We start from the raw sequence: 26,907 nt of genomic DNA, 5'->3' as shown, positions 1-26,907 counted from the left end.
GAAGATTCAATGAGATTATGAAATATATTATGAAAGTAAAAAAAAAAAAAAAAAACACAAAAAACCACCAAACTAAACAAACCACCTGAATTTTTAAAATATTCTTTTGAAAATACTACATTCACCTGAATAACAGATTAGAAATTAAGGGCTGTGGGAAACAGGAAAAGTTCTATGTGAAAATGTTTCTGTGAAAATGTTTTAGAAATGTACATGATATTGAAATTAGGAATATAAATGAAATGAGAATATTGAATCTGCAGCTGCAGTGATTGGGACATTGTGACCTCTGGTTTTCTATCTCAGAAAATATGGAAAAAAGGTGCTAAAAGAAGAAAAATTCCCCTTTAGTTCTGAGGAACCCTTATTCTGGCTTTGGAAGAAAATGAATAGCGGGGGCTACATGTTCGCAAAGAGGGCAAATGCTGAGGCTGAATGAAAACTTCCTCCACCCTCTTATATCTTCATTAATTTCTGGTTTACTTCCATACTTATATTTCAAAGAACCTGAATACACATTTTATGAAATCAATCTCTGGATTTAGATTGGAAATAAATTTAGGACATGTTTTTCTGGAAAATTTTTCTACAGTTATGATTATGTGAAGCATTCCTTGGTTCTCTGTAACCTTGGAAATATTTTTGAATTAGTTATAAACAAAAAAGGATCTACCAATAGGTACCCCAAATGTTGCACCATGTCTTAATCCTGACTGGAGGAGCCATTTGATTAATTTTTTGTCACACATTTTAGGTGAGTTGCAACCAAAAACTGCTGATGGAAAAGCAGGCTGAGCTTTTTTCTCCTAATAAAGCCCTTCCAGTTACCTCTAGGTAACAAACAGCAAAGAAAGAGAATCAGAAAAGTGCCAAATGTTAGAGCAATTTTGTTTCATTTCTGAGCTCTGCTAGCAAATGATAGCGCTGCTTTTCTCCTCTTCTTCCTGTTTTCCAAGTCCTTCTCCTGTTTGTGCGCCAGGGAGAGTGAAGATGAAACACCTGCAGTATTTGCTCCAAAGAAGATCTGAGGAAGCTTTGAGGAAGCAGATTAGAAGACGATTGGAGTGGGTTGGTGGAGTTTGATGTGCTTGCTGGGATACAGAACTGCAGTACTTAATGCCCAGGCAGGAACTGCAACAATTATTTTCAGCTATTAACCCAACCGAGTCTTGTTCTTTATAAAGCAAAGACTGATCGTACACAAGACTGTAATTTTCAAGACTGATGAAGTACTGGACCCTAGACTGTCTCCTGTTGAAGATGTTCTTATACTGCTAGATCTTGAGAGTCATAATCCAGACATTTCTAAAAAGTTTACTAATTTCATGTTTCTTTTAAATGCATTGTTTTTTCTGCTCACATGCTTATTCATGCCACACTGCTGTCTCCAAGAACACTCCCTGTTGCATTTTTTACTGCTTAGTTTAATTCATATTTTGAAATTATGCAAACATTGTAGCAATTCCCACTGTTCTTCTGACCACTTTGTGTTCAGGATGTATTCGCATTTTACTTCAGGGCTAAAACATTCTTGTATTAGTCCTTAGGAGAGTACCATATGAAGAGAAGCTCAGTAATATAATGTTTAACTACACATTACATTTGAGAAATATTATAATAATTTCTTTTATCTTTTGTTCTTATTCAATAAGAAAACTTACCAAATGAAGAGTGTCTTATGGGTCATGAGAGTTACAGCGGAATTTGAGCTCTTTCCTGGATTTCTCTCTACAATGGTACACTTAACTGAAAATTACAGGTTAAGAGATACCAAGTATGAATATGGTCCAGAGAAATCTTATACACACTCTGCTGGTGATGTTGTTTTCAGTAGCACTGCAGCTTTATGAAATTTGAAAATTTTCTGCTCTGATAATGTCTCATCTGTGGCAATCATACATATTAGTTTCTCTATCCACAAAAGGCAATTTACATAAATTTGTATCACTCAGGTGAAACATACAATTTTACTGGTCAGAAGTAGATGTTAAAGAATGAAGTTTACTAGAAAACATTTAGACTTCCTAATTAAAGTGCTCTTTTAAAAGATTAGAAAAGTAAGGACTTGAGCAGGATCACAAAGTAAAAACAACTGAAAAAGCCATTATTTTAACAGGGCATTTATGCTCTAATACACAGAAGGAAATTGCCAAAGCATAAATATAACTGCTGGACCATGTGGTGAAAACATTCTTTAAGGTCACTTAAAGAATCACCAGCAAAGGTATCAGCCAAAGCAGGTTTAATATAAAAGTGAAAGCACAGCAAAGTTTGCTGTCCAGGTTCACTCTACTACTTGTTAGGTGGTAAAGGACATAGAGGAAAAGCAAACAAAAATCCAAAATCAGAAAAAAATGAAATCAACTCAAAACTATCTATTTGTGAGCTGGGGTCGGGGTGAGAAATTCCCCTTGAGTTCTGTGAAGTATTCACTTTGGACGCCTTTGCTTCTTCTTAATGGGTGAAGGGTTCAGTCTGGAGGAATGGGTGTATCAGCCCAGGATCCACCATCAACATTCACTGATTGTCCAAGTGTAGCAAACTGCAGACCTCACTAGATCTCTGAGGCATCCTCCTCAGAGGGAGGTTGCTGGTTGCATCCTGCTGTGGTCCAGGAGAGCTCAAATGATCTCACTTTGCATGGCTGCTTACAGGGTCACAAGAGATTTGGTTTTGAGTGATTTTCCATCCTGGCTGCAATGCAGGTCAGTAACTTTATTTGAAAATTTGATAACGAAAATGTTATTCTATTTGAGTTATTCAGGCAAGAAAAGTAAGTTTCCAAGGCTTTTGGTTAAAAACCAGGAGCTCATTAGACAGCAGCATTCCCTGGGAACAGACTGTGTTTCTGATAAGCTCTGGAGGAACTCAGCCCAGGCGCGGTTCGTAAAGGCCAAGGAATAACGAGCATTTCTCAGATCACAGAGCATCTTGAGGTGGGGGAGGGAAGTAACACCACACTCCAGTAGCTACTCTCCACATTCAGCATCTGGTGGGTCCATAGGCTTTGTCCTACTCACATTATTTGGCTCAGTCATTGCTTTGTTTTTCCTTTGGGTTAGTTTTTCCTATTTTATTATTTTTCTTAACTTTTTATATTCAAGTCTAGTGTCACTACAGGAAGTCAGAGAGCAGCAATCTTCAAAAGCAGCAATAATCCTTTCTCTCTTGAGGATTCAAAATTTCTACTAATGGAAGTAGAATATTTTCTGAGGGAATATTTTGAAGTGTTTAACAAGAGTAACGGATGAGCTGATATTCATTAACTTCCAGATTTTTCATTTGAAAGTAAAGAATGCAAATCACTTAAAGAAGACAGATGTAAGAAAAGTACTACACAGAAAGGTACTTAAGCGCAGAAAATTGTTTCTAAATGACTATGCAAATTATTAAAAATAAAAGAGCCATCTTTATAGCTGTATGCTCAAAGGGAATATAATATACTTTTAAAAAAAATATTTCTCCTTATATAGGTTAGACGACTCAAGTACAGACATTATAAAGTGTATGCAATATAATATTCAGCAAAACAAATAACCCAATACTCTTTCAGTATTAAGGAGTGCAAATGCCCGGATAACTGTATAAAAGGTTAAAGGTCTTTTGTCTTTTGTATTCCCTCAAACTAAAAAATTTTATGAAGGTGCAAGACACATAGAGAAGTGGATGATTATTTGTTTGGGTTGAGGGAAAACTGGAGAAAGAAAAACAGGAATTGATATGCAGTATTTTTTATAAATCACATATCTCTAAATAAAAGTTTGGAAGACATGTAAGATTGCAATGGTTTGTTTTACCAATTACAGTCAACACATTTAAGATGGCTAGATGCATTTTTGATGATGTTTATGATAATTCTTGTTTGTTTAAATGGTATTTGTTCATGAGATTTGTTTATTTGTTCGTGAAAAAAGGACATTTTTCTAGGATCTGCTGATCTAAAAGATTCAGCAGCCTGCGCTTACTGTCTGCAGAATGATGGAAGTGCTCTGCTCCTATATACACGCTTTTGCTCCATCACACAACAATTTTGCCTGTTTCCTCTGATTGATTTTTGAATTCAAAATACAATGAGTTTTGTAAAAAGACACCACAGACTCACACATGTCAAAGAGATTGTCTTGAAAAGGCTAGGTAGGAACTGCATTAAAAATGAATAAGATGCAGAATCTTATGTGGATAAGAAAAAAGATAATGATGTTTGGTTACTTTTCTATCCAGCAGATCTGAATTCAGCATAGTTCAATGAGGAAGCAAAAAAAACCTGGTTGTTTGCCATACTACATAATTCTGGACTATGTGTCTCATCAATGTTGTATGATATTTTTATTACCTGATCCACTAACTTAATGGGCAGATTTGGCACTGGTTGCCTCAATGTGCCCATTTTATACTTGGAGGTTTGTTTGGACTTGCTTAACAGTTCTCAGCTATTATCTTCTCACAGCAGAAATGTCCCTTCAGTCCTCCTTGAGAGAATTTCACCCTAAAAGGACAAACTAAGTAACAGAAGCCCTGTTTCTTGTCCTTTCCACCTACTTCCTTCTCCCCTAGTGCCAATTTGAGTTTGTGTGTTACTTCACAGATATAACTCATACTCAGTCCTTTTGACAGAGACTTTAATTTCCAGTTGAAATAGTGACGCTCTAACATTCAGCTGCAAATCTCATCTCGAGTCAATGAAAAATTTATCAACCATTCATCAATTTGTAGTCTATATTAAGGTAATTTTTACCAGAAACACATAGAAGGCAATATGCTGTTTTCTCTGTAAAAATATTTTTTCTTTCTTTCCTTGAATACCAATTACATTATTTAGAAAAATGAAACAAAAATTCTCTAGATCATTTTTACACCTCATGAACTTCAATGCAAGATAGGATGCTTATGAGATTATGTGTTTGCTCAACAGCAAAAGTATTGAATATGCATTCTAAATTATATCAGTGGCAAAATTATCAGTGATGTCTTTCTTGAGATATTATTTCATGAATACTCTACACAAAATTAAATCAAAAACAGATTGATATTTGGTTTTCTTACACTTCTGTTTAGGACCAGCATGTGTGTTCTCATATTTCATCTTAGTTATATGCTGAGATCTCAAAAACCCAAAAGACTGATTATTTCTTTAAGGTCATAAAAATATGGTTGCTCCTGACATTCCACATATTTGAGAATATCACTTTATCTTATTGCTTCTCTTCCTGTGACAATTAAGCTGCCAAGCTCAACAAGACTGACAAATGTTCCAAGGTGATGTTGCTCTTTTATACTTCTGAAGTTCATGCCAAATTGACTGAGTCAGTGTAGAAAAATTAGCAGTTTGTTTTTCTTGGTTTTTTTCTAGTGCTGAGTTGTTTTAGAGGCACTGAAAATTTAGGGATGCATGGACACAAGAAGGATGAGCTGACCTAAATATCAGCCAGAATACATATTCAAAGACTTAAAGTCACCTGAAAACACAATCCCAACTTTTGGAATGCTTTTAGAATAGTGAGTATAAAATAATAAACCAACATGCTGAGAGCTTCTCTGTCCACCACTGAGCACTCATAAGACAATGGTCAACTAATAAAGTTCAAAATTTCTTGAAAATTCTAAAACAAAAGGTAATTGAACACAAAATCATGCAATCCCATCCATTCAACAGTACAGGAGAAAAAAAATGGTCAGATCTTTCTTTTTAGTTTTTGATTTGTGTGTCAACAACATTTTCTTTCCTCCTATGAAATCTGTTCTCATACTAATAAAAGAAAAACAGTGTTCTTCAGTAAACAGATTTGGATCAGCTTAGAGAAGCTAAAGCCCTGATAGAATTAAATCTGGCCAGGCAGGTTAATGGCAAAAAAGAGAAGTTTCCATATGTAGGTTGGTGGTAAAAGGAAACCTAGAGAAAATGGGCCTTCTCCAGAAAGAAACGGGAGATTACCTGGAACATGGAAAAAGCTTAAGTATTCAGAGTCTTTTACCTCTGTCTTTATTGGCAAATGTTCCATCCAGCCACACAAGGGACAGAAGGGAAAGGGCAGAGACTGGGAAAATGAAGAACGGGCAGCTGTAGGTGGAGATCTGGTTCAGGACCATCTAAGGAACCTGAAGGTGCTCAAGCCCATGTGACCTGATAAAAACATCTGCGGGTCCTGAGGAAACTGCAGAATGAGCTGGTAAAGCCACTCTCCATCATATCTAAGAAGTCATAACACTCCAGTGAAATTCCTATTAACTGGAAAAGGTGAGATATAACCCCATTTTAACAAGGGAAAAAAGAAAGACCTGGAGAACTACAGGCCAGTCAGTCTCATTCCAGTGCTTGGCAAGATCATGTAACAAATCCTCCCAGAAACTATGCTAAGGTACACAGAAAATAGTGAAGTGGTTAGTGACAACCAACAGGCTTGCACTAAGTATAAATTATGTCTGACAAATCTGGTGGCCTTCTAGGATGGGATTACATCTTTGATGGGTAAGGGAAGAGCAACTGGCATCATCTACCTGGACTCGTGCAAAGCATTCGACATTTTCCTGTGACATTGTTTGCAGGGGTCTTAGGATGAGTGAGGGGAGACAAGAAAGTTGACTCCATGTTCAGAAGGCTTGGTTTATTATTTTATGATATATATTGTATTAAAAACTATACTAAATGAATAGAAGAAAGGATTTCATTAGAAGGCTTAGCTAAGAATAGCAAAAGAATGAATAACAAAGGTTTGTCTCTGACTGAGACAGTCTGGACACATGGACTGTGACTGGCTATTAATTAGAAACAACTAGATGAGACCAATCACAGATCTACTTGTTGCATTCTACAGCAGCAGATAAAAAATGTTTACAGTTTGTTCTTGAGGCCTCTCAGCAACTCATGAAGAAAAAATCTTAAAGAAAAGATTTTTCATAGAACATGTCGATGACATTGTCCCACATGATATCCTTGTCTCTTAATTGGAGAGGTATGGATTTGATGGATGGACCACTCAGTGGGTAGAGAATTGGTCAAAATGTTGTGGCCAACAGCTCAATGTCCAAGTGGAGGGCAGTGGCTTGTGGCACCCCTCAGAGGGCAGTATTGGCACTGGTGCAGTTCAGCACTGCCAGCCTCCTGGGCAGTGGGATCAAGTGCAAGTTTGGGGGGGTCAGCATGCTGTAGAGAGGGGATAGCATCCAGAGAGACCTGAGGGCCAGTGAAAACTTCATGAAGTTCAGCTTCCAAACCAAGCCATTCTATGAGACTATGAAGCTTGAATACTGTCTCTTAAATATTGCAAATCAATGACTTATAGGCAGGTGAGCTCATCCTGCTAATTTGTAGCCTTTTATGAATTTTTATAAACTACTCTGAATATACAAATTGACTGCTCTTGAACAAATTTTTTTTTTTTTTGAGGAAAAGAATTCTAGTGCATTTACTTGCTCTAATTCATTACTTAAACTGGGTTAATACAGTAAGACTTCTTCTGACTATATATTTAGTGAGAACATATTGCCACACACAGCATGAGCCCTGAGAGAAATCTATTTATAGGATAAATGCCTCCTCTACCCCATTTGCTACACAAAATACATCCACACACATATAAAAAACCTTGAGATGGAGAGATGTGTTAACACTGTATATTTTAAAAGGTTTTTCCATTCCAGCAACTCTAATTGCCTATGAACTTAACCTTTATGGTTCAAATATTATTCCCATGTTATGATCCAGACAGTCCTAAAAGCTTCCAGAGGTTTGATGCTAGATTTTTTTATTTTTTGCATAACTTCTGATAAACAATATAAAACCTGCATTATAAATAAATCGCATCTTACACATTTAATTGGGAAATTTGGAAATTCAGAATAATGTGTGACTCCCAGTCTACCAAGCTAAATCATCAACAGCCATGCTCTAGTTTACAGAAGAAAAAAATGCTTTAGCTGTTGCTAAGTTACGCTGAATACCCATTGAATTACACATGAAACCTATGTTAATTCCAAATACAGTCATTATGAGTGACAGTATTACAAAGAATACTGAATAGATTTGAAATAATAGAAAACCAAATTAAAGAACTGCCATCACCTTTTCCTACATTTTCTTCAGCATTTCTGAACTTTTTTTTTAAAGACAGCTTAGCTGTCAGGTGAAAAAAAATTATAAGGTAGACACATTGGTTCTTTTACAGTAAAAACTTCTGTGATATAAGGGCCAACTAAAATTTCAAAGTACAAATCAAAAAATGAAAACAAGGAAGAACAGCTGGGCTATGCTGATATATACACTAAATTCAAAACAAATTCAAGCCAGTTATATTTTGCTGTGTTTTTAAAACATGTTCTAACTTGTCACTGTTCCTTCTGTCACTGCTGCAACTACATCTTGGACAGACCCCAAGTTTTAAAGTAGGGCAACTAGTACCAAGCAGGTGATGGTAGTTTCTCTTCACTGCCACAGTCCTGACTCTCTGGTCCAGGGTGCTGTGATTTGGGGCAGCACTGGAACTTTTTCAGGAGGACAGATCTGTGCTCTCAGCCAGTGCTTTCCAGTGTAGGATAAATATTGTCTTTCAAGAATGTCAGGAACAGAAATCTAAACTACATTAACAATGAAGCTGTATAAATTTGTTGGTGGGATTACACCAGATATTTGGCCCAGCAGTAGGGACTGATGATTAACATGAGATGACCCAATGACCAAGGAGATCATACCCAGACCTTTGCCTTATGCTTTGGTAGCCTGCTTAGATATACCTGCTTGCACTGCCCACAAGGCTAAGAAAAATTACACAGGACATTTCTGAATTTGCATACACATATTCTTAGAAACTTAGGACACTCCCACTGGGAGTGGAAAAAATGGAAGGACTTCTCATAAAGTAATGATGAAACTTGCTAACCAGCTGTGAGGAAGGCATGATCTCTGTAAGTACAAGAGCTTTGCAGATGACATTATTAATGCCCTAGTTATTAACTGCATCAGTACATTATTGTATTCTGTATTGTATCAATACAGTATTGTATTCTGTTTTCTTTTTCAGTTAAAATTCCATAGTAGCTGAAACAAATATTGCTATTTTCCCTTTCAGGTCAGACACCAGTGCCTGTAATAGTTCTACTTTTGTTACTGGTGCAACGACGCCATCTTTATGGGGTCTGCTGTCTCTTTGGATGATATGTCAGACCACAGATTCTACATACATGAACTACACATAGCTGTAGTAAGAGTGCTATCCAGTGCTTGACAAGTGCTAGAAAAGGCCACTGTCTAATAGTTTCCATAACATCTGTTGTGTACTACCAGTATAAATACAGCACAAGTTTGGCACTGATCACTTACGCCTGAATAGAATAGAATAGCATAGAATAGAAAAGAACAGAATAGACTAGACTAGACTAGACTAGAATAGAATAGGTCAGTCTCTTCAGTTGGAAGGGACTTACAATGATGATCTAGTGCATCAGTCTGACCACTTCAAAGCTGACCATCTCAAAGTATATGTTAAGTATATTGTCCAAATGACTCTTATACACTGACAGGTTTGGGGCACTAACCACCCCTCTAGGAAGCCTGTTCCAGTGTTTGATAATGCTCTTAGCAAAGAAATGCTTACAAATGACCACTTTGAACCTATTCTGGTGCAGATTTGAGCCATTCTGGATACACGGAAGAAGAGATCAGCTGCTTCCTCTCTACTTCCCCTTCTCAGGAAGCTGAGAAAGTAATGAGGTAGACTGTCGTCCTCCTTTTCTCAAAACTAGGCAAACCTGCAGTCCTTAGCCACTCCCCACAGGACATTCCTTCCAGCCCTAAATTCCACTGAAAAATGTAAGTGATCTTTCTTTCTCACTCTATCACCCAGATCCATGATTTACATTTCTTGGTTATTAAAAGACTTGCAAAAGAAAACCACTGGTCTGAGCCCTCTTACTCACAGCTGTGAAGCTAAGTCTCTAGTTGTGCTTAAACACAAACAATCAGAGGTTATTTTTTAACTATTTGAATGCTGTTTTCAGCCAGGTCATCAGCTGATAGCACAGACAGCTGAGGCGCAAATCCAGTCTCTCCCATTTTATTCAAAATGTATGCCAGAGCATGACGCAGTCCATGATCCAAAATGTAAATACCATGTCTGTGGAAATTGCCATGATTTGACTCACTGCCAGGCTGACAAACATACTGCTTTGTTCAGGTATTTAAATGCATGACTGTAAATAGCTATCAGCAAATAGCAGTTTCCTCCATGCTCAAGCAAAACAGCTGCCAGTTCTTATCAGACCTCTCTGGAATGCAGCTCTGACTACCATGGGTTCTTCACAACCCCACTTCAGATCCTTTGTACAAATGCAACTTTTCCACCTGCATGTCCACATTGCATATATAAAATACACCTCTTGGCTGCTTTTAGCATTGTACCATACATTCACATGTAGTTTTCAGACTGATTCTACTGAAAAGTTTTACAAGTCAGACACAGTTGCATTCTTTAGGCAAGTCTGATTTTTTCATTTCAAAATTCTTATTACCTTATTTCTAACTTTGAAAGACATACCTTCATGGCTTTGTCACTCCTTTATTTTCTTATCCTGTGTCCTGACTTATTGGTAAACACTGATAAACACTACAGTATTTTATCCATATTGTTCCACTTCTTTTTTGTCCCCTTCTTCTGTAAAAGTGTGCAACTGAAGATCTGCAATCCAGATTAATCTTTCTTTTCTGTTAGTCACTTTGGATGTTTTAAAATATGAGGGCTTTGTGTTCCGAATACAGATATTTTAACAAAATCTGCAACATTTTCTGTCATTTGCATGGAGCTGGACCTATAAAAAAATGCCTACCACTAGTAACTTACAGTGCTTATTAGTAGATGCAAAATATGTGTCTGTGCTTCTGCATTGATATCTCTTGAACTGTACCTGCAGTTATTATTTTCTTATAGATGCAGGGAAGTATCTATCAGTACTTTGGTAATTGTTATTATTATATTCCACTTTCACTGTATCTCATATTGTTTTTTTCTGTCAGAAGGGATGATATCATTTAGACTTGGTGAAGATCATTACACTGAAACAACAGATTTCCTGCTTTCCTTTCATTCTTTCGGCACCTGACTTGCCATTTCTCAGAGATGCTCTTGGAACCCGAGTTTGGATTTTAGCTGGTTATAATCTCAAAAACTTGTAGCTCTTTTGGATGGTGTGAGGATTATTAAATGCTTTATTGTTTTAACTGCTTTGGAATAGATCTAATGCTTCCTTTTTTTAAGCCATGATCAAAGTAATTCATATGTGCTACTCTGTTTTGCATTTTGTTATGCTTCAGTTTTAGGTCACATTTCCTGCATTTGTAAACACTGTGATTAAGTTATTGTTGTGCACTTTTCTTTTGCTGAAATGTATTATAATGTCATAAAAGTTACTTTGACATCCATCAGACCTTCTAACACGTCATTCTTCTGAAAAATCTCTTGTGCAGTGGAGTATTGTATGCTGAATAGTCTTTTGAAGTGCCATCTTTGGAGTGCTGAAAGTGGTTAGCTTGCCACTTTCTTCTTCCTGATTCATCTTTACACTTTGGGTCTGATTAATTTGCTCATTTGGGAGTGATGTTGCAGTACAGCAAAGGAGAACTGTCAAGTTTTATTATTACTGTTTCAAAGGCCTGCTCAATCTAATATTTGTTTATCTTCTGAGTATATCAAACTTACCTGTAATCCCTTCATTGTCATAATAAAAAATATCTAAATACATTTAATGTCAAAATTCTTTGGCCCTAACTATTTGTGACAATTTGTATACTACAGGCATTATATTGGCACCAGAGGAATAGACAGTAGAGTTGCTATTGTTCTGGTAGATATCCAATGCAACTTAATGCCTTGTCAAAGCAATACTTGTTTATTTTCATTTGCTTGTGTTTATGGATACCCTGTAGAGGCTCCATGAACAGATCCATTTTCATGAATTTTCATTTTCATGATTTAATTTCAGAGTTATTTTTGCTGGGTACTTATTACACAGATACCTAGCTATTGACAGTTTTCTTGAACACGCTAATGTTCTATGAGGTCTAAATATTCAATGAATGTGCCAAATCATATGAATACAGCTACAAGCAATGGTGCATTGTGACCTACCTTTTTTCTTTATTCAGCTTCAGGGATGCAAGTACTCCGATGAATTGGAAAATCTGAGGATTTCCTTTGGACCCATTTTAACATGTTAGCTTCAACATGGTATGTTTTTTAACCTGCTTTGCAGGCAAGAGCACAGCATGACCCCTGCTGATTGCTGTATCCTACAGTTAGATCCCAGCACATTCCTTGTACTGTTCTGATGATGCCTGCAAGACATCCATGCCAGGAGATTTGTGCTGTGATGTATCATGACCATCTTCCCTAGTTTTGCACTTAGGCAATGAGATTAAAGTGATACCCACTGCAAGCCTGATGTGTCATGGTGTTTCCTCTAATTTTTCTTGGAATGATACACATAGCATACTCTACTGAATCTCTCACTCCTTCTAACTTCTGAGTTTGCTGAGCCACTACATGCATGGCACTACATGTCATTACTGCCATTAGCAAGAAATCCCACTTTCTTTTCAGATGCCTTATGTACACTTTGTTTTGGAAACAAATTTTGATCTCATTAGTCTATCTCCTTTATTATTCAATGATAATCTATGAGTCCTACACGGCCAAAAGCCCCCTTAGTACATGGGAAAATAAACCTTGGTTCCCTGCACAGAAACCTTTACTCACTAAAGCCTGTATTTCTGCTCTGGTGAATTTACCTTTGAGCACTCATTTGCTGTCTATTTATCCACAAGGAACTGCCTCAAATGCTAACTGAAATGATGCTTTCTTCCATTTATATGATTTATATTTAGGGGCCTCCTATTTCCAATTTCATAATAGCTATCTGATGATTTTCCACATTAATTGTATGCTGGGATTTTTTAATACATATAATTTTTTCCCTAATTCTTCAATTTTCCTTTTTTTGTTTGTTTTTCATCTTCTCAAAGAAGTATTGACTTCCTCAAGACAAAGGATTTTTTTTTTTTTTTTTACAATTATTCAAATCAAGTTCCCTGTTCATATCACAGACGTGCTTTACACTAAAAGATTTTGACTTAGGACCAATTCAAGCAGCAACATCACATTTTGCTATGCAATTTAGGTGTTTCTTTTTTGTGGGGGGGACTACCAATCTGATCATATCGAATAGATTATCAAATTAAGACAAACTTTATGCAAGAAAGATAAAAAAATAATCTAGGAAATTAAAACATTGATTGAGGAGAAATTATCCATGTGATTCTCAACATGAGAATAAGTTTTAGGGGGAAGTATAAGTGAAAGAAAGCAATGGTCAAAAAGTAAAAGTATGAAGGAAAACAGGAAGGAAATAATATTAAGGAAGAAAGATGTTCATGTATTCTGGTTATTCCTGGTATAACAAGAAAAAACAAACAAACAAACAAAAAACCCAACACCATAAAATGGAAACTATATACTTTGGTGTAATTTACAAGCTGAAACAAACTACTTTAACAGCTCAGATTCCACTACAGCAATTTCCTGCCATTACATTTCCAATCTCCTCTTAAAATGTGTCCTCATGCCTCTTTTAAGGGACCATTTTTGTTTTACCATTATCATTTGATGTTTTGTTAACAAATTATTTTACATACATAATAAAGTAGGTGGAGAATATTAAGCCTTGTATTTTGCTTATCTCCAGAATTGTCCAGACAAATATTTGCATTGCAAAAAAACCCAAAAAACACTAGACATACCAGATTTTTTTCCTAGAGTTAAACCCCCAAAAAATTGTCCCTTCTCTGTTCAGCTGTGGGAGCCTTTATCCAGCAGAAGTTATAATTTCCACTAAGACAAATGATTACTTTTGAGGTCCCACATAAAATAGCTCATACATCATAGTATGGGAAGAATTTTATGGCTACCTTCATAATCATCATTTGCCAATGGAGTCTGAGCAGGAAGAGAACCCTTCAATTTTCACCATTACTTTCAGAAAAAGAGAAACAGGACTTCAAGCAGATACAATAACACATGAGAGTTCAATGTACTTCATGTGTAATCCAACATTATCAAATTAAAATCTTAGTTTTGTATTGTCAGGCCTGCTATGCATTATCATTTCTTTCAGCAGATTAAGTCCTTAAAGGGAAGTTTCCTTCCTTATGTGGGCCAATCATTGATCTGTTTTCTGTCTCAAATGCCTTGTCAGACCACGATCTTTGTTTATTCATGATTTTTCATATTTTACTAGGGTGATTAATTTTTAATCCACCTTTGTCTGAACAAGACTAAAGACCATTACATTTCTCTACTTCATAAGTGACAGAAATGTCTGAGTGCTTCAGACATCTATTGAATTTATTAAAGTCCATTTCTACCATTCTGTAAGGAATATCTTTTTTGTTCACACAGCTGGAATTTCAGAAACTACTGTATCAATAAATAAATTGTTCTGCTTCCCATCCCCCCCTCCCCCCATCAGTCCTTTTGGGCTTGAGGAGTTGCATATACCCTCTCTGTAATAACTGAATTTCAAAACACTGCTATTAGAAAATCTGTTTGTTTTTTTCTCCTTAGGACAGTGACACATGCAATTCCCCTTTCTTGATTGTAGTCATTGTGTTGGAGTGAGAGCTAGAGCACAAGAGACTGCCCAATAAAATAACATCCTTCCTCTATCATTCTCACTGTCAAGAATATCTGGGATGAGTGCCTTGTCTTTGTCTTGCAGAACAAATATAAACCTCATTCTTTTCTTTTTTAAGGCCATATTTTCAATTACTTTTCCCTAGTGTTATTAAAGAGAGATTTCTCAGTAAGGCAGAGCCAGAAGAGAAAACCCCTGGAATTATGAATGTGAAACTGTAAGTTATTGAGCAAACAAACACCAGACATTTCAGCCTTATTGCATGAGAGTCAGCTTTGATAGGGATGATTTGTGAAAATGCCAGGTAGTAACACTCTCTGCATTCATGACCTTATACAAATTTTAACCCTGGCAGCCACTTCTGGGAATGACTCAAACCCCAGCTCAGATTAATCAAGTTTTAAATCAGTGTATCAATGGGAACAAATCAACATCCCTTCTTATATCACTAGTTTTTTCAGAATCCTTGCTTGATTATTCTGATTGTTGCACAGGATTAAGACTATTGTTTTTGTCCAGATCAAGGTTTAATAACTGTAATTTGACTATTTTTTGAATACCATAATATAAGAGGACTTTTTTTTCCCCAAGGCCAGTAGACTGTCTTACTATGCTACAGTGTCATGCCCAATTACACAGCAGAAAACTCTCCATAACTCCAGCTAGGATTAAAACATATTAAACAATGTCTAGCCACTTCTGCTATTGATTTCCCTTTTGCCAGGTGCAACATAAAAAATGCAGACATAGCGATACTCTGTAAGAAGTGGTGGCCCACCTGTGATTGCGCAATCTTGTTTGATGTTTTCTCAGACCCTTGTGTTAAACATGATCCTGTGGCTGGTTGTCAAAAAGGACTTAAGGATGATAGATGCCTTTTTTTTTATTCCTGAGATGCATTTTTATTCTCTTTTGGAACTTGGTGCCTCTGGCATCAGTTTAGTTCGTGATGAACAGTAAGCTGAAAAGCAAACCAGAGCAAGAAGAGTAGCGTAAAAAAAATGTGAGAATGAAAATTTTGGTGATCCTACAAGGAAAAAATAGGAAGATAAAAATATACTTGAAAGAAAATAATTCAATGAAATATCATGAATCAAAATAAGGGAAAGGAAAAATTTGAAGACTGTGATAAGCACTATTGATAAAACAGCAAATATATTTTCCTATCCCTAAGTGAATTTCCCAGTGAGGTGAGGTGTTTTTACTGGATTCTGCAACATTTTACAACACACAGGCAAGCTATCAGAGACAAAAGCTCTTCTTTACTTAGACTTCAGATGCATGTCCTCATTCACTGTGAAAAATTAATTTTTCCTAATAATAATAATTTTCTAATAAAATGGATCTTTTTCTGTTGGCACTAGGTTGCAGAGGTTATTTGCATGTGTATCCACATGCCACTCCCTTTACTAAAGACAGTCTTTCATTTTCAGTAAAATCAATGAAAAGCTCAGGTCCTGAAAGAAAATTTGAAATTACTATAAAATATATAGTTATGTGTTTTAATGTCTGTATGTACAGATACCTCTACATGATGATGGCAGAGTAACTGCTTTCTTCACTCTTTTTTTTTTTTTTTGTTGCTGTTGGTATGACATTTTCTTCTTGCAATTGTTTCTTTCTCTTCCCCATCTTCTTTCAGCTTCTGGCCATTAAGATTTTTAAAAGAGCTTTTTTAAAAGAGCTTTTCCAGGAACATTTACCTCTTTGAATAATACTGCAAACACTTTTGAGGTTTTTTTGTTACCAAACAAATATAGTCTCAAACTCATGGTGCAGTATCAACATGAGCACATTCCTTACAGAGAGCAATTTTGAATTCCAGAACTTCAGAGCTCTTCATGCTAATTCTTACTTCACAATTAGGTTCCACTTATCAGGAATGACCCTTTTTGGAGAGGTAGGTTCTGAAGACTTTATGAGTCAATAGAATTAGAAAGAAGATTTTTAGTAGGAGAGAGAAAGTCTATGTTGTGAAAAGCTCTCTATGTCTGTGAAAACTACCCTTCAGAGGAAAAAAAAACTGAAAAAAAAAAAAAAAAGGAATGTGTTGCAAGTAAGGAGACTCAGTGGAATTGTGACCAGCTAATGAAGTGGCTGGTCTGCATAAGAATGGGCTCAAACTACGTTTACATTTCCCTGAGGATGTGAGAATACACATATATTAGGGAGGGTGAGCTGCCCATTCTGTTTGCAATGAGCAATTTATACACCTGCCACCAACAGAGAAGTATGAAAAACTCCATAAATTTGTATTAGTAAGGTAAAATTCTGTCATCTCAAAGCAGTAACTTTTACTCTTTCAAGGTGGTAAACAATGGAATTTCTTGGCCCATTAAGAAGGAGACATATCTTACGTGAGAGACTGTTTCTTAATTAAAATCTTAGTTAGAGAAAAACCTTTCAGCAGAAAAAACTGCTAGTAAAAAAGGAAAAGTCTTAATGCATATGGCATTTCTTTCTTTTCCAAGACATTAGTAGCTCAGTGAGCAACTAAACTTGAATTTTGATTGGCTTAAGCACAACAACGCAGCTGTTAGATTATGTATTGAATGTAGATTTTATTTGGGCTGCATTCAAGTAAGTTGATAACATGCTGCTGTTTTGTAACTTATCAAAAGCTAAGCACAAAATAATTTACTCCACTAATTCAGTTTTCATAACAATAAGGTGATTATGAACTTGTCACATGTCATTTATTCATGGAAGGAGACTTACACAAAATTTTATTTTATTATTTTATTTTATTTTATTTTATTTTATTTTATTTTATTTTATTTTATTTTATTTTATTTTATTTTATTTTATTTTTTGTTTTGTTTTGTTTTGTTTTTTATTATTTTATGGACACCCTACCCAGATTTTTTTAATTAATATTCATATTGTTCTCTGGAGATAAATTGTGCTTTGCATTGTAATTCAATACTGCATCTGTGATAATCACATTGCGAGGATCTAGACCTTGGACTGAGATAGATTACAGAATAATTATAGGAAAAATAATGTACCATTTTCTGAAGCAATTATTTTTTTTGTATAAAAATTATCTTTTTCTTTAAGAGAAGGCTGAGATTGCAATTAATTTATCATCATCATTTGCTTAGTGCTTTTCATTCTTAAGCTATTTTAAAAAGCAAACAAGTTATATATGAATAATAATAAGCTATCTACAGCAGAATATCTGTAAGTTGCTCAGTACGACCTTCAATGAAACTATCAAAATAAAATTCATAACTGACAGTATTACTTCCAGTATTACTTGCCAGTATTACTTCATAAAATGGACTATTTCTAAATCATATTCTGAGCATATCCAAATAATATTAGTATAATTATTCTCATTGTCATGAAAGAAAATATCCTTGGCTAAGGTAATCTTATTGGGAAAATCAGTTCAACTTCTGAACAGAATACCATAAAGTCTTTGAATTAATTTTATCTGTTTTAAGACAGAAGGAGGAAAAAACACCGTAATTTCTAGTCAAGGGAACAAACAAAAAAGCCCATAAACATTTGTGTTTCCTTGTTTATCACTAAAATTTGAAGGTTTTTGAGACTAAAGCCAAGAATACTTCCTAGCACAATACACCTGGATGCATTATTGACTATGTGAATCTGCTTGTTGACCACCTGTGAGGGAGGAGTTGTGTGAAATACAGCTGAACAATTTGGAGTTGCCTAATATTGTCCAGGAAGTCTGAGGCAGACGTGGAGTGTGTTTATTCAGTTAATCACATTATTTATGAAGCACTTATTTTGCAGGGTTGCTTCTAGAAACAAGAATAACCTTTTCACCTATGCTTTGTCTCCTGTGCATGTTCAGTATTTCAGTGTAAAACCCTGAGATAAAGACCAATGCAAACAGACAATAATAGATTATTTGTGGGACCGGAAGAAATCGTTTGCTCACACTTTGCAGAGACTGGTGATGCTTCTCTCCTGAAATCAATCTGTGTTCTGTAAATAAATTGTTAATAAACACGCCTGCTTATTGGCATCAGCCAGAGAAACAGATAAAATCCCCAGCCAATTACTCCCCTGTTCAAGGAATCAGGTAGTTGGCTGATTTGCAATCAGATACACAGGCTGTCTGTCCTTTGGGGGTTTTCTGTGGGAAAGCTTTCTGAACTGCATACATATCACCCTATCAGAAGAAAAAGGGAAAAAATAAAAACACCTCAGCAAGCTGCAAGGATCTAACTCACAGAGTGTCAAAGGGAAAGACTCGAGGTGACAAACTTTCATGCTCACTTTCCTGAGAGACACAGAATTTGCTGCTACTAAACCAGGTCTGTCGAAAAGGACAGCTCATGAAAGTGGAATGAGGGAAAAACAAGTCTCTGATGGCTCTTCCCAGTGAATTGAAGCAAAGGGCTTGATTTCACTAGGTGTATTGAGAATAGTTTATGCACTTTGTAGATGGGATTTCCCGTTGAACTTTTTCTGTGCAATGTTAGCAGATTAGTATGAAAAATCGTTAATTATTCCTGCAATGCTCTCATTCAAGAAGAGACAAACACATTGTGAAATTATATTGCAAAGCTGGAGTCCAGCTTGCTGGATGTCTTTATAGGTAGTTTTGAAAGAGAGCCTTACCTTCTACCTGAAGAATTTTTTCCATGTCTACAAGTTCCCATAGAAGCAAAGTAAAAAAAAATCTTACTTTGTTACCATGCTGAGAGAATGAATCACTATGAATAATTTATTAAATGAGTTTAGCCTCTTTTTCTGTCTGCAGAATGTCTACAAGCTTATCACAGTTTCTTGCATATATTTGTTATTCTAAATTACTTGACAGTTCTTTTTTGTGTGTGAATTTGTTTACTCTGTAGGTTTCAATGTGTATTCTGAAATTATAACTTACCTATCAATTTGTGACTGGTTATCTAAGTCAGGCAGCTTTCTTTTGTTTCCCTGCTTGTCAAAGTATTCACTCTATCCAGGACAAGTCTCTTGATATGGACAGTGCTCAATCTGAGGTTAAGGACACAGCTCCATGCATACAGGATCAGTCCTCCAGGATAGAAGCAGAAATTTGTTGTGAAAGCATATGGTCATAAATTCAAAGTGGTTATCATTTTTTCTTTAATGAAACTTTTCTAAAAGCCAATTACACCTTAATATACTATAGGTAAGAAGATCAGAAACCCTCTTACAAAAAAATGTGAATGCTGTTATTTTTTCATTGTGAGCTTAGAGTCTTTGTTGTTGCAAAGCTCTGTAAAATTACCTATGCAAATAACCTGGTAGCCAGTGAATTCTAAGTGTCAGATGTACTTGCTTGGGGGAAAAAAATAAAGGTAAGGGATTGCCACCTAGAAGCACAGTTTCTTCTGACCATGATTCAGGCAAATACCAAGGGAAGTTGATACAAATAATCTCTTAGGTCAACACAAAGTGATAGAATCCTCAATGTCTGCTGAACCCCATTTCTTTCTATCTTCTTTATTTACAATAACAAACTTTTCATTAATCTAAGGAAAATAAAACTATTCATAGTAAATTGGAATTCTAGATACATCATTTAAAATATGGCTTGAAAGAAGTATTTTATACATAATCCTATGATCTTTCTGAGTGTGTCTGGAGCACTTGGCATAAATGTGATCCCAACTTCTTCTTGCAGTCTCTGTGGAACTTTCACAGTCACTGTTAAGACACTTATCCAAAAGACATGGGAACAAAAAATTTAAGAAATTAATCACAATCTGCTCTTACCATTTTTACACTGATGTACCACGATTGATTTTAGTGGATGAAAAGCAAATGACAACTCTGACTTTTTTATCAGTGCAAGCTTTAAGTTGGCACACATGTACAAAAAATATTCTCATTTGCCCCTCAGGGTAAGAACTTGTAGTAAGCGGAAGGAAAAAAAATTCCTTTATCAGTGTGAGGTATTGTTCCATTGTCCTAAGAAACACTAATCTAAAATGGTCATCACAAGCTGAGCATTCATTTGTAAAGGCTAGCAAAAAATTTCATTTTTAAAGCTAACCTGAAACAAAGGGAAAATGTTTCTGTTGAATTAGCTGTGGACATGGGAGGAATTGGAGCAATGTGTTGTTTTCTAGCCAGGGATTTAAAATTTAAAGGTAAAACTAGACTGTAGTGATTTCCAGATCTCATTTGCACCTTCACTTCAGGAGAAGGAGGGGTGGCAGGGAAACCAGCCTAGCAGTATTATCCACAGTGATAATAAGCATAGGTTGCCCCAAGGAGAAAGAAAGGGAAATTAGAAATATAATGTACATTAGAGAGGATGTATACTGCTGACTGAGAATTAAGCACTGACAGGCAGCAACTGCAGGGGAGCTGTCAGTGGCTCCACTAAGCTTTTCTAGCAGGTGTCATTGTAAGATAGTGGCAGTAAATAAACTGGAGACAGATAGGAAGAAAAGCTGAAAAAGCTTCATAATGGAAAGGATGTATTCACATGTCCACGTATTTCCATGTACCTGTAACTTTTTCTTTTTTTGTCTGTACTATTCATTTTAATAACTGACCTTTCTATGTAAAATCTTCTTCCAATCAGGAAATAATGTGAGCCTACTTCTGAGGTCTGTGTTTTTTAAAATTCATGCTGGAAGATGCAGAATTCAGCTACAACAATTGCCTGTTCATAGATACCTACTAGACAGAAACCTCCTACTGACACGGGGTGGACTAGGGAACACAGCAAGTGGTTTGGGGTGGAAATGTATAGTTGTGCATATTCACAAGCATGACTTTGAGCCCCACCCACACATCCTTTCAACCCAGACTCAATAAATCACCACAGCTGAGTCTAAACTAAAGGCAAATCAGCATACTACCATTTCATTAGCAATCATCCCTACTGTATATGCCTTCAAGGGGCAGATTTGCTCTATTTTTAGGCTCTACTCCTAATTTTCTAATTTTCTCTTATTGCAATATAATTTTATTGTGTAAGTTTTATACTTCTCATTCCTCCATTATCTTGCCCTTTAGCCACTATTTCGATTTGTGTTCTGCCTGACTGGATCCACAGCACCAGACAGCTTCTTGTCAGACTGTCAGTGAGACTCAAACTTTATTGCCCATAACAAATAAAAGTTATCTTCCCACTTTAAAGCCTATCTGTGACTTGGAGTGTCTACAAGTTCAGAAACACACTGTTGATGGAAGGCTATAATATGAATGAGCAGATGAGACAATTAGGCTGCAACCATTTGTTTAAAGGATTTAGGGTCTCTTTATAGCCTCTGTGAGCCATTATTAGTATTTTATTACTTTGCCTTGTGATGGAAGGACACATAAGACAAAAGACAGTTTTTCAGAGGCTTTTTTTTTATTTTGTTAAAGATCTGGTAGGAAAATCCACACAAATTCATTAATTACATAAAGCATGTCTGTGAAGTAACTATTTGCTTGGGAAATTTTCTCTAAAGAAAAATGTTTTTTCTTTATTCTTTCATTTTCTTGACAATAAACAACTTTTCAGTCCAGGAGTTTGTGTTGTAACTGGTCCTTTAGAACTGTCATAGGTCTTCCTTCAGCTTTGCTGAGAAATATATAAGAATAATTAGAAGCAATTTTACTATGTTCATTTTTTGTCAAGAACAGGGGGAAAAAAGTTTTCAGCCCCAGGGAAATAGTGTCATTCAGGAGCAAAGGAAGAAAGGGCTGAGAACATTTAATACCAGGACCAAAAAAGAAATAGGTTTTTAAAAGGGAATAAAATCAATCACACAATTTTTTTATTACAAGCAGAAAAATCCTGACCATAATGACCAAGTCAAAGGTGGCAGATATGCAAGTCAGGAGAAAAGGTGTTCTGAGTCAGCACTGCACTTTGTTTCCACTGGCATGTTTCAGCACATGTGGACAGAAAACTGTTTGGATAGCCAGCTGTTTATTGACACATTACAGAGAATTCACTTTTTAAAAAATTACTCTTATAAGGATATTTCCAAATAAAGCAAAATAATTCCATGGTATACATTGGGTTTTTTGGCTTACAGGCTCCTCCAAGAAAACTGTACATTTGAGGACTTTGAGATATTCAGAGACTTAAAAAAGGCAGCTTCACAAGCTGCAGTAGCATTTAATGTTATTTTTCCCTTTAATTTATGGGCATCTTAAACTCCTAAGTTCAAAGCTTGTTCAAGCCTTTCAGCTAGAAATGTTAAGAGCTTTACAAAGCAAACATGTTTTTATCCTCAAAGAATGACATTTGAAAAAAGTATCTTAAAAGCTAATAGCACATATTGATTTTTGCTTATAATTCTAGTCCAAATAGCTTAGCATCTTTTTTATAGCACAGTGACAGAATGTCAGTGCTTTAATTTATTTATTTTTGGCTAAGAACAAATTAAGATAAGAATTTTACACTAAAATATGCAATTTTAGAATGACTGTAAATGTGATATTGAGAAAAGAAATCTGTAATTGCCTATTATCATAAAATGAAAATTTTTATTTGCATCTACTCCTAATTACTACGAGCAAATGAATTCAGCTATTTCAAATAGCTGTGTTAGAGCATTGTAGCGTAATATCTCAGTAATTAACATGATGCAAATTAGGAGACAGACAATAAGGATGCCACAAATAATATGATGGACCAAAAAAGTTATCTTAGGGTAGGGCAGAAAACTTGTCTAGTTTGTATTAGTCATGTGTTTGTTCAGAGTTGCCATCCATAGCACCAACTAAAGAAAGGAAATATTTAAAAATTGCTATATAATATTTATTATAAAGCTATAAAAGCTCACCAAAAAATTAAAGAAAAACTAGATTGAAATAAAAGGGAGAAAGTGCCCTGTTAACATCATTAGTACATTAAAAAGATCTTTAACATTTAGAATGCTTTGATCAAAATCATGTTTCCAGTACAAAATGAAAGCATCATCTTGTGTAAATCATGACCCATTTGAGAGAGATTCTTGTCAGCTAAAAGGAGAAACTGTCTGGAAAAATGAGTCAGTTCTCTAAACTCATGAAATATCTGAGCTGAAAGGAAAGGGTGATCTTAAGGTACCCCTCACTGCTGCTCATTCTGTACCAGGTAGACGTGAGCTGAGTCAAACTTTGCTGCATTTGCATTCACCTTCATCGCTTTTCAAAACGACCTTGCTCAGCAAATTGCATAACCAAGTTTTGTCCTCAATTAGCACTCAGAGTGACCTTTGGTAAGGCTCCTGATTTTAGCATAAGATGTCAAATGTCACATGAGTACAAGAGATGATAACCTTTTATCTGTGTCAAGAATCAGAAGGAAGATGCTACTTTTCAGATCCACTGGTAATATATATTGTTAATCACAAAGAAGGTCTCTAAATAGATTGTCCTAAGCTCACATCAGCAGATGACCTGTTTCTGATGCATTCAGAATAAGAGAGGATTAGTGGAAAAGGAAATGAGTGTGGATTTAAAAGATGCTTTCTCAATAGGTTTAATAAGTTATGGAGTACTTGGAAAAGACGAACAGCATTAGGTGCTTATTTTGAATGTTTTCATAAAAAAAAAAAAAAGTAAAAAGAAAATGGACAAAAAGAAAAAGAAAAAAAATCCAAGCCCCATATTGCTAGCAACAGTATCTTGTGAAGGTGAATATTCTAAACTATGCACCACAGACTGAAATGGTAAGGTAAACTTGGGATGTGTCTTGTTTACATTTGTTTACAAGAGAAACACAACCAATGTTTGATGATATGTGAACAGTATTTAGATGATTTAATGAAAGCAAGAGCACAAAAAAGAGCCTAGAGAAACCTTTCCCTGGGGAGATCAGGGTTTTCTGATAAGAAAGACAAGAGGTGGAACCTTTTTTTTTAAAGCACCCATTTGCAGTGAGATTTATAGTGTGAAACAAAAGAAAGGAGTGATGCTGTATTGACTATTTCTTTAGCTCATGGCAGGGTCAGCTAAAGCTAAGTTATTCCAGAGTGATATTTGTCTAAATTATACAATGGATACATTGCATTACTCTTCAACTTTCTATCTGAGAAACTGGCTATTTTTATCTTAGGTTTTTTGTCCTATCTTTTGTTTTGATTGAGTTGTTTTGTTTTGTTTTTTTTCCCCTGAAGTGCAACTGCAATCTATCTTGTTTTGCTGTAAGACTGTACCTTATTATTCTACACAAAGTAGGGACCTGGAGAATAATTTATTCCTTTCATCTTTACGTGTCTGACTACCTTTCTCCTACAACATTCCCAAGTAAATAATCAAATTTTTTTCATTCTTTTCTTAAAGATAATATTCTAGACATCTGATCATTATTTTCTTCCTGAAATTCAGCCTGGGAAAAAGCTATTATTGTTCTAGCAAAACCCACTAAAAACAGATTAAGAAATAGTTTTTAATTTTTACAAATGACATTTATGTTTATGCACTAAGGGCTGACACATCCACCACTGCTAATTCCCATTCAGTCTGTGGTCTTCTCTAAAGTATAAGTCCTCCTCTAGACACTGGCTGCATACACTACATCATTCTTTACTCCTGCAACTCATTGTTTTACTACTCAATATTTCATGGAAAACAATATTTATAGGTAATTTTTGCATATTCTCAGGGCCATGTATAAATTTAGTCTTTTCCATTGGATTGTTTAATAGCCCACTCGCCTTGGTATCAATAGTATATCCTGCAAGCACTATCCTATCCCATGGCATTCCAAACATGACTGGGACAGGCCATCTTGTTGGTCTTCCAACACCAATAATTAAATGAACTTGAATTTTATGACTACAGAGAACGCATAGTGTTCGTATCATTTGTAGATAATTTCAAAGCTGCTGTGAAATTCTATTCAAAAGTATATTTACATTATAGAATTTGTATCTAAATAAAATTTCTTTGTTTTATAATACTTTCAGAAAAATGTTTTTCAACTTTTCTAAAGTAAAAAAAAAGTCACAACAATTGTTTCTTTACTCCAAATGGGTCTCTTAACCTGTGATAAAAATAAATGAGGGTGGCTTGAAGTTTTCTTTCTTTCTTTCTTTCTTTCTTTCTTTCTTTCTTTCTTTCTTTCTTTCTTTCTTTCTTTCTTTCTTTCTTTCTTTCTTTCTTTCTTTCTTTCTTTCTTTTTCTTTCTTTCTTTCTTCACAAATGTATGTTGTCTTTTGCTCATCTTCTTGTTATAATCTAGATGTTTACAAATCTTTTCCTAGTCAAGATTTTTAGGGTAGGGGATTGATTTGTTTGGGTGTTTGTTTGCTTGGTTTTGGGGGGTTTGTTTATTTTTTTAGTTGTTATATTTTTTGAGGGATTATCTTTTTTGGTTTTTTTTCATTTGTTTGTTTAAAGAGAAATTAAGGTCAAGCTGACTGTGCTGCAAATTCATGGTTCCTTCAGCTCACTTGAAAAGCAACATGTGCCAAATTCTGACAACTTACATCATAGTCCAATTTGTATTATTAGTTCTTCATGTTAACTGAGTGTATCTCAAGGACTAGAGCCTTAAAAGGAAACATGATATGCAAATATTTGCATGATTACTCATACAGGTATGATTATGTTTCCACATTTTCTTTTTTACCCCACCTTCTGGAAGGTTTTTATGTAACAGGAAGAAAGTCCAATGGTTTTGAAGTTTTATTCCTTAAGCATGTGTGTTGACTTTAATGATTTTTTAGTATTTCGTGTACTTCTTGCTGTTGACTGAAAACCAGGACAGATGTCAGCTTTTAAAAAAGAAACCTTTTAAGGTTTTAAAGCTTTTTCTTTTAAAAAAGAAAGTTGAATTTTCAATATTGACTTCTAGATTTGATGAATGTTAATATATGAAAGTACACATATTTTTCAAGATATCTCTTATATCTGGACAATGAGGGAAATAATGGAAATCTCCTATTATGCAGAATTCAGAGAGCCAATGTTTTTTCCATTCTGATTTGAAGTGGAAATCAAAAATTCTGAAATTAAGTTCATCCATTCCTTTCCTTCCATAAGATTTTTTTTTAATCAAATTGTTTTAAATTTTCTTTATAGGTATGAATTAAAGTAGATGAAATGCTGCTCTGAAAAATAAATCAGATAATTTCATTTTGGAATTCTTAAAAAGGAAAATTTTATGTTTCTGTATTGCATTGTTTAAAAAAAAAGAAAAACTAACAAACTTATTTTGTTCAATTTACTTTCTTCTGTGAAAGAATTAGAGGTATTCAAACTTCATTTTCCATGAGAAAAACCAGCTTTTTTTTCAAAAAATCATATCTTCTGAATAACCAATATAAAATTCTGTAGCACTGAAAAGAAAAG

This window comes from Haemorhous mexicanus, chromosome 1 (assembly GCF_027477595.1).
Source record: "Haemorhous mexicanus isolate bHaeMex1 chromosome 1, bHaeMex1.pri, whole genome shotgun sequence".
Classification (NCBI taxonomy): Eukaryota; Metazoa; Chordata; class Aves; order Passeriformes; family Fringillidae; genus Haemorhous; species Haemorhous mexicanus.
Note: the sequence above shows the minus strand (reverse complement) of the source record.